The 8,485-nt window shown below is 50.6% G+C and overlaps 1 protein-coding gene across 3 annotated transcripts in view; it reads left to right on the top strand.

The window, feature by feature from the left end:
- The first annotated feature begins 579 nt into the window (after nucleotides 1–579).
- lamb2l (laminin, beta 2-like) overlaps nucleotides 580–8,485 on the top strand; it is a 182,084-nt gene continuing 174,178 nt past the window's right edge. Inside the window, exon 1 of one of the 3 annotated variants that reach the window (XM_059649686.1) lies at nucleotides 580–764. The gene's annotated coding sequence lies outside the window, so the exon portion shown is untranslated. Of the gene's footprint in view, nucleotides 765–861; nucleotides 1,020–1,475; nucleotides 1,733–8,485 lie in introns of those variants that run through there. The other 2 variants (XM_059649685.1, XM_059649687.1) reach the window with 2 other exon arrangements.

The following is an 8,485-nucleotide window of genomic DNA, read 5'->3' as shown; positions in this document are numbered from 1 at the left end:
ATTCCCCCCCCTCCCTGTGGGAGCAAGTCCCACATCCCCTCCCCTACTGCCTGTGGGGCTAAATCTCCCACATTCTCCCCCACCCTCCCTGCAGGTCCTACTATCTCTCGCACTATACAGTATATACTCAGTTATAGCCTCCCAGTTGGGGCACCATCCCTCACGACTCATTTTGTAACTGTCTCAATAAATATATAAACAGTAACCTTGTCAGGAATTGCCCATCACCTGGAGTGGAAACTTGATGTTTTGTTCTTGACCCAGTTAGGCACACAAAGAGCTCAGCACACACCAACCTGTGGACCCAGGATGGGCTCGGCTACCTACAGTTATAGGGCCACCCAGTCTTACAGCACAGGAGGCCATTTGATCCATTGAGCCTATACTGTTTCAAAGCAAGAATGATCCAATGAACTCTCCTTGCTCTTTCTTCAGTGTGCTGGAAATAATTTCCTACCATTTCCCCAATCCTCCTTATGCACGTGCTTACGTGATCCCAGATCATACCGTGTGTGTGTAAACATTCGTCCTTGTCTCACCCGCCCCCGCCCCAAAACCCCTGCTGGCTTACTCTCCCTCCTGTCACTGTAAGCACTTCAGCCTCATGGGTACTGGTAACTTTAAGCAGCTCTGTTAAACGTCGCTGCTTAACCTGCGCTACTCTGAGAACACTCCCAGGTTCTGCACAGTCACTGAAGGGCCAACCGCCCCATGGAGGGGCTCTCCTGGTGTAACTCCTGACCCAGTTTTGCGGGGTGAGAAAGGTAAAGCAGCCGGAGCTGTGTGTGGGGATGGGGCTGGCCTGCTGTCTTAGCAACCAGGCGTGCTCTGAGAGAGAGAGAGAGAGAGTCTGGCCATATTTACACGCTCATTGTTCGGCAGCACTCACTCTAAAACAGATTAACTGCTATTCTGGGATTGGCTGTTTATCCTTTGCCTTTTATCCCTGTTTAAGGTTTTATCTCCTCGAACATCAGCCCAACCTGGACACTTCCAGCAAAACGCTCCGTGTAAATCCGGTAACATAACAGTTGATACTCCGAGTAAAACTATCTGTTTAGCTGTGACTTTAGGAACGGTTTGGCTTTTGTGCTCCTAAGATGCTGCTTGGCCTGCTGTGTTCATCCAGCTCCACACTTTGTCATCTCGGCTTCTCCGGCGCAATTCCCACTCTTTTTTTAACTTTATTTTAACCATTCTCCTTGACATCTCCCCGCTTTTTCTTGTTTCATTCCGTCCACACTGCTTGCCGCTGTGCACTTTCTCAGCTCTGCGTGTGTGTGTGAGACCCCGCTCCGGCTCCGAGATATCTCTCTCTCTCTCTCTCTGTCTGCAAACGTGCATGTCGGGGACGTGTTTGCGTTCGTGGCTATTCGGCAGTGGGAGGCCTCGCGGCTGGATTCACACAGGCACAGAGTGATCAGCAGGACTGTCAGAGGGGCGCACAGTACCCCCCCCCCCCCCTTGGCTGGCTATTTCAATCGCAACGTTTTTGTTACTTGAAGCTGTCTTGGGATCCGGGGATCTGTGAGGGGAAAGATCTCTCCGGATCCCTGCCTGCCGGCGACAGGATCCACTTCTTGAGGATCAGGTGGTTCTCTCAGCCCCTCGGGGATTTTCCAGTGGATCACTTCACTTTGTGATCTGCTGGAGGTGTTATTGGTGTCAGGAGGAGGAACTGCGCCCGATTATTGTGTCGTGAACCAACCGATTAATGTCCCTGGATTTAAAGGTAGGATCAGCGAGATGAGGGGGGGGGTCGGTTTGAAAGGATGCACGAAGGAGCTGAGAAAGTCCGCCCCGCCCCGCCTTCCCCCCCCCCCCCCCCCCCCCCCATCCAGCTGGGGAATGCGGGATGTGAAGGGATTCAGGCTGGTCCTGGCGAGGGGGCTCAGAGAGAGAGACCGAGGTCCCAGTTACTCACATTTTAAGCGAAAGAGCGTGTCAGAAACTGGAGCTAAACTGTAGTGAACCCCCCCCCCTCACCCAACACCAGCCCCCTCACCCCTCCCCACCCAACACCAGCCTCCCCACCCCGCCCTCTCCCCACCCCCCTCTCCTTACCACTCCACCCCCCCTCACCCTCACCCCCTCACCCTCACCCCAAACCTCCTGCCTCGCCCCCCACTCACCCTCTCCCACCCTCTCCCCCCTCACTCCACACCAACCCACACCCCACACCCCATCCTCTTCAACCCCTCACCCCACACCACTCCCCTCACCCCCTTCACCCTCTGCCTTTTCAGAACGAACTCCCTTTACCAGCTGCTCAGAGCAAACTGCCAGAGAAAGGCAGCGGACAGGGCGCCGGGGGGGATGTTAGTGTCTCACCGAGGGGGGGTTCAGCGCCCAATGTGTTTGGGGGGGGTGGTGGGATCAGCGCCCTGTGGGATTGGGGGGGGTGGTGGGATCAGCGCCCTGTGGGGTTGGGGGGGGTGGTGGGATCAGCGCCCTGTGGGGTTGGGGGTTTGGGTTTGGGGTTTGGGGTTTGGGGGGTGGGGGGTGGGATCAGCGCCGTTGGGGGGTGGGGGGGGGTGGGATCAGCGCCCTCTGGGGTTGGGGGGGCGGGTGGGATCAGCGCCCTGTGAGGAGGGGGGTGTGGAGGATCAGCGCCCTGTGTGGAGGGGGGTGGTGGTGGTGGGGTCACTGCCCTGCGTGGAGGGGGTGGGGGAGGTGGGATCAGCGCCCTGGGTGGAGGGGGTGGGGGAGGTGGGATCAGCGCCCTGGGTGGAGGGGGTGGGGGAGGTGGGATCAGCGCCCTGGGTGGAGGGGGTGGGGGAGGTGGGATCAGCGCCCTGGGTGGAGGGGGTGGGGGAGGTGGGATCAGCGCCCTGGGTGGAGGGGGTGGGGGAGGTGGGATCAGCGCCCTGGGTGGTGGGGGTGGAGGGATCAGCGCCCTGTGTGGAGCAGAGTTATTGAGTTCTTTGAGAAGGTGACCAAACAGGTGGATGAGGGTAAAGCGGTTGATGTGGTGTATATGGATTTCAGCAAAGCATTTGATAACGTTCCCCACGGTAGGCTATTGCAGAAAATAAAGAGGCATGGGATTGAGGGTGAGTTAGCGGTTTGGATCAGAAATTGGCTAGCTGGAATAAGACAGAGGGTAGTGGCTGGTGGAAAATGTTCATCCTGGAGTTCAGTTACTCGTGGTGTACCACAAGGATCTGTTTTGGGGCCACTGCTGTTTGTCATTTTAATAAATGACCTGGATGAGGGTGTAGAAGGATGGGTGAGTAAACTTGCGGATGACACTAAAGTTGGTGGAGTTGTGGATAGTGCAGAATGATGTTGCAGGTTGCAGAGAGACATAGATAAGCTGCAGAGCTGGGCTGAGAGGTGGCAAATGGAGTTTAATGCAGACAAGTGTGAGGTGATGCACTTTGGTAGGAGTAACAGGAATATAGAGACAACCCTGGTAATTATAGACCAGTGAGCCTTACCTCAGTTGTTGGTAAAGTGTTGGAAAAGGTTATAAGGGATAGGATTTATAATCATCTAGAAAAGAATAAATTGATTAGGGATAGTCAGCATGGTTTTGTGAAGGGAAGGTCGTGCCTCACAAACCTTATTGAGTTCTTTGAGAAGGTGACGAAACAGGTAGATGAGAGTAAACCGGTTGATGTGGTGTATATGGATTTCAGCAAGGTGCTCGATAAGGTTCCCCACAGTAGGCTATTGTACAAAATGCGGAGGAATGGGATTGTGGGAGATATAGCAGTTTGGATTGGAAATTGGCTTGCTGAAAGAAGACAGAGGGTGGTAGTTGATGGGAAATGTTCATCCTGGAGACCAGTTACTAGTGGTGTACCGCAAGGGTTGGTGTTGGGTCCACTGCTGTTTGTCATTTTTATAAATGACCTGGATGAGGGCGTAGAAGGATGGGTTAGTAAATTTGCAGATGACACTAAGGTCGATGGAGTTGTGGATAGTGATGAAGGATACTGTAGGTTACAGAGAGACATAGATAAACTGCAGAGCTGGACTGAGAGCTGGCAAATGGAGTTTAATGCAGACAAGTGTGAGGGGATGCACTTCGGTGGGAGTAACCGGAAGGCAAAGTACAGGGCTAATGGTAAGATTCTCGGTAGTGTAGATGAGCAGAGAGATCTCGGTGTCCAAGTACACAGATCCTTGAAAGTTGCCACTCAGGTTGACAGGGCTGTTAAGAAGGCATACAGTGTTTTAGCTTTTATTAATAGAGGGATCGAGTTCCAGAATCAAGAGGTTATGCTGCAGCTGTACAAAACTCTGGTGCGGCCACACTTGGAGTATTGCGTACAGTTCTGGTCACTGCATTATGAGAAGGATGTGGAAGCTTTGGAAAGGGTGCAGAGGAGATTTACTAGGATGTTGCCTGGTATGGAGGGAAGGTCTTACGAGGAAAGGCTGAGGGACTTGAGGCTGTTTTCATTAGAGAGAAGAACGTTGAGAGGTGACTTAATTGAGATATACAAAATAATCAGAGTGTTAGATAGGGTGGATAGGGAGACCCTTTTTCCTAGGATGGTGACAGCAAGCAGGAGGGGGCATAGCTTTAAATTGAGGGGTGAAAGATATAGGACAGATGTCAGAGGTAGTTTCTTTACTCAGAGATTAGTAAGGGAATGGAACGCTTTGCCTGCAATGGTAGCAGTTTCGACAACTTTAGGTCCATTTAAGTCGTCATTGGATAAGCATATGGACGTACATGGAATAGTGTAGGTTAGATGGGCTTGAGATCGGTATGACAGGTCGGCACAACATCGAGGGCCGAAGGGCCTGTACTGTGCTGTACTGTTCTATGTTTGATGTTCTATTATCAATGTTCAGAGCATTGTGTCCAATTGTGGGTCTCACATTGTCGGTAGGATGTGAACACATTTGAGAGAGTGCAGAAATTATTTACAAGAATGGTTCAAGGAATGAGAAAATTAGATGATGAGCAGAGGTTGAAGACATTGGGATGGTTTTCCATGTAGAGAAGTAAACTGAGAGAAGATTTGATAGAGGTTTTCAAAATCATAAGCGAGCTGCGCTGTGTAGACAGGGCAAAAACAGAACCAGAATAAGAGGAACATAGATTTAAAATGAAGTGTGAAAGAATCAAGGACAATGTGAGAACCTGAGATGCTGCTTGGCCTGCTGTGTTCATCCAGCTCTGCACTTTGTTATCTCGGTTTCTCCAGCATCTGCAGTTCCCATTATCTCTGATATAATTTTAACCTCTATGTTAGAAAAACCTTTTTCACCCAGAGTGTGAAATACACTGCCTGGAAATGTGGTAGAGGCTGGTTTAACTGAAGTATCTGAGAGGGGCATTGGATGGTTATTTGGATAGTGATGGTGACCAGGAATATGGGGAAAGGGAAGAGACTGGCACTATAGGATGGAATGAGTGCATGCACGAGAGCCGTCCTGTACCATGATGATTCTGTGATTCCATCCATGTGACAGGATATTTGAAAGAACACGAACCCTCTGACATCAGAGTGCCACCCCCCCCTCTTCCCCCCCCCCCCCCCCCCCCCCCCCCCCCCCCACCGACTTCAAGTGCCCAGACGTGTACAGGGCAGGTAAAGACGTGTTTTCCAGAAATTCCACACCGGCTGTTCATCCTGAACTATACAGATGCCAAGCTCTTCTTGCAGGTTGTCCAGAGCCTAATTTGAGTCATTGATTCATAGACAACATTGCACTGGTGTGGGTAAAACGATAAATATCCTAATGGGAATCTTGGATCTTACAGTGCAGGATAAACAGGGGTGAGGATCTAATGGTGAGTGAGAATCAAGCACTCTGTGGATCCAGATCTTCTGGGATCCGTGCAAAGAGGTGGATTTGGCCATTGGAGCAGATTTCTCCTGGACCCTGGGGCAGTAGGAGTATCTTGGTGGTTAGCACTGCTGCCTCACAGTGTGTGTATGTGTGTGTGTGAGAGACACCCTCCCCATGTCCTATGTGGGTTTCCTTGCACAGTCCACACCTGTGCAGGTGAGGTTGGGGTTGGCCATGCTACATTGCCCAGAATTTCCAGGGGTGTGCAGGCTGCGGTGGTTAACAATGCAAAATGCAGGGTTACAGGGATAAGGTAGGGGGAGTGAATCTGAGTGGGATGTCCTTCTGAGGGCCAGCGTGGACTCAATGGGCCAAATGGTCTGCTCGCACACTGCAGGGATTCTTTGATTCTGGAGCCTGCTGATCACTTTGGAGCATTGACCCCATCCTGTCTGTATCCAGTGACACATCATCCTCGCAGCGAGGAAGGTTGTTTCTCTGAAGAAGACACTGTCACCGCAGACAGTGCACTGGCAGCTTTTTCAGCTCCTCATCGAGAGAGACAGCAGGTTCTGAGCAGAATGTTGGAGGTGATTAAACTCGCTGCTGTGGGATCATGCTTGGTCTGGGATCAGAGCCAAGGAAGTACGACTGGTTGCTGTGCTGTCAGCGTGGGCTCCTTTGGGAAGAATTCCTTCGCTGACATGACAGTGTCCAAATCCCTTTCCACCAAATGCAACACGATCCCCACAGACACGCTTGGTGCAGCGCCGGGGGAGCGCCGCGCTGTCGGCGGGTCAGCGCCGGGGGAGCGCCGCGCTGTTGGCGGGTCAGTACTTGATTGGATGCAATTTCTTTCTCTTTTGCTTTTGCAATCTCTTAGTCAGACTGAAGGTCAGTCGGGTTTGTATAATTCATCCAGTTGTTGTGGCACATTTCTGTTGCAGATGGCTTCCTGCTTTGCTGAGATTATAATCGGTGCATAGACCTGCGATATAAATAGACTTCCTCCATTAGTGACAAGACATAGTGACCTTGACTGATCATTTAATCCAGATTGCTGGTTTTTAATTAATCAACATTTAGATAAATCCATTGCAAGAATAAATATCTCAATATTTCACAGCTCCAATCCTGCATGTACTGCCTGGTAACCTGCAGGCCTGATCCTGACCCTTCACAGGGACAATGGTAGAGAGTTGGGTAGTGGAAGTGGTGATGCTTATGGAGGTGGTGACGATGGTGGTGGTGTGGAGCAGGGAGCTGACTCGTTCCTCCAGTCCTAACCAGCACCCACCACCCTTCATTATCTATGTAGCTGCTTCCTTTCAAACCCTTAGAAACATAGAAGATAGGAAGAGGAGGGGGCCATTTGGCCCTTTGAGCCTGCTCGGCCATTCTTCACGATCATGGCTGATCATCCAACTCAATAGCTGAATCCTGCTTCTTCCCCAAAACTTTTGATCCCATTCACCCCAAGTGCTGTGTCTAGTTGCCTCTTAAATACATTCAACGTTTTGTCATCAACTACTTCCTGTGGCAATGAACTCCACAGGCTCACCACTCTCTGGGTGAAGAAATGTCTCCTCATCTTCATCTTAAACCATCTACCCCAAATCCTGTGCCCCCTGGTTCTGGTCACGCCCACCATCAGGAACATCCTCCCTGCATCTGCCCTGTTCAGTCCTGTTAGAATTTTATAAGTCTCTATGAAATCCTCCCTCATTCATCTGGATTCCAGTGAAAACAATCCCGTCAATCTCTCTTATAGATCAGTTCCGTCAACCCCAGAACCAGCCTGGTAAACCTTCGCTGCACTCCTTTCAGAGCAAAAGCATCCTTCCTCAGAAAAGGAGAACAAAACTGCACACAATATTCTTGGTGTGGTCTCATCAAGGCCCTGTACAACTGCAACAACACATCCCTGCTGCCGTACTCAACCTCTCGCAGTGAAGGCCAACATACCATTTGCCTTCTTTACCACCTGCTGCACCTGCATGCTTACCTTCAGCGACTGGTGCACAAGGACACCCAGGTTCCGCTGCAAGTCTGGGTCCTCAGATTCTGGATACTCATCTGCCTTTGTTCTGTTAGTTTGTCCTTTGTGATAGACACTTGCCTCCCCTTCGCACCTTGCTTATAGTTGGGATGTTTATATTGTCTTCCACCATGAAGTTCAATGCAAAATATTGGTTTAATTATTGCTGTTGCCCCTGTTCTCTGTTTTGAATTCTCCAGTTGTATCCTCTGAGGGTCCCACACTTACATTATATTTACAAGGATTCTCACTGTGGTAAGGAGTTCCAAAGACACTCAGCTCTCTGAGAGAAGAAATTCCTCCTCATCTCCATCTTAAATTAGTGCCCCTTTATTCTGAGACAATGCTGTCTGGTCCTAGACTCTGCCATGAGGGAAACATCCTCCCAGAATTGATCCTGTCAAGCCCCTTCACAATCCAACGCGTTTCAATGAGATCACCTCCCATTCTTCTAAACGCCAGTGAGCAGAGCCCCAGCCTGTTTAATCTTTGTTGTTCAGGCAATCCCTCCTTCTCAGGGATCATCCTAGTGAACCTTCTGTGAACTGCATCTAATGAAATGCTACCTTTCCTTAATTAAGGAGACCAAAACTCACTGTGCTCCGGATGTGGTCTCCCCAGCACCTTGTACAGTTGCAGTAAGACGTCGGCACTCTAATACTCCAACCCCCTTCAAATAAGGGGCCAACATTC

This window comes from Stegostoma tigrinum, chromosome 11 (assembly GCF_030684315.1).
Source record: "Stegostoma tigrinum isolate sSteTig4 chromosome 11, sSteTig4.hap1, whole genome shotgun sequence".
In the NCBI taxonomy this organism is placed as follows: domain Eukaryota; kingdom Metazoa; phylum Chordata; class Chondrichthyes; order Orectolobiformes; family Stegostomatidae; genus Stegostoma; species Stegostoma tigrinum.
Note: the sequence above shows the minus strand (reverse complement) of the source record. Positions and strands in the feature narration are given on the sequence as shown.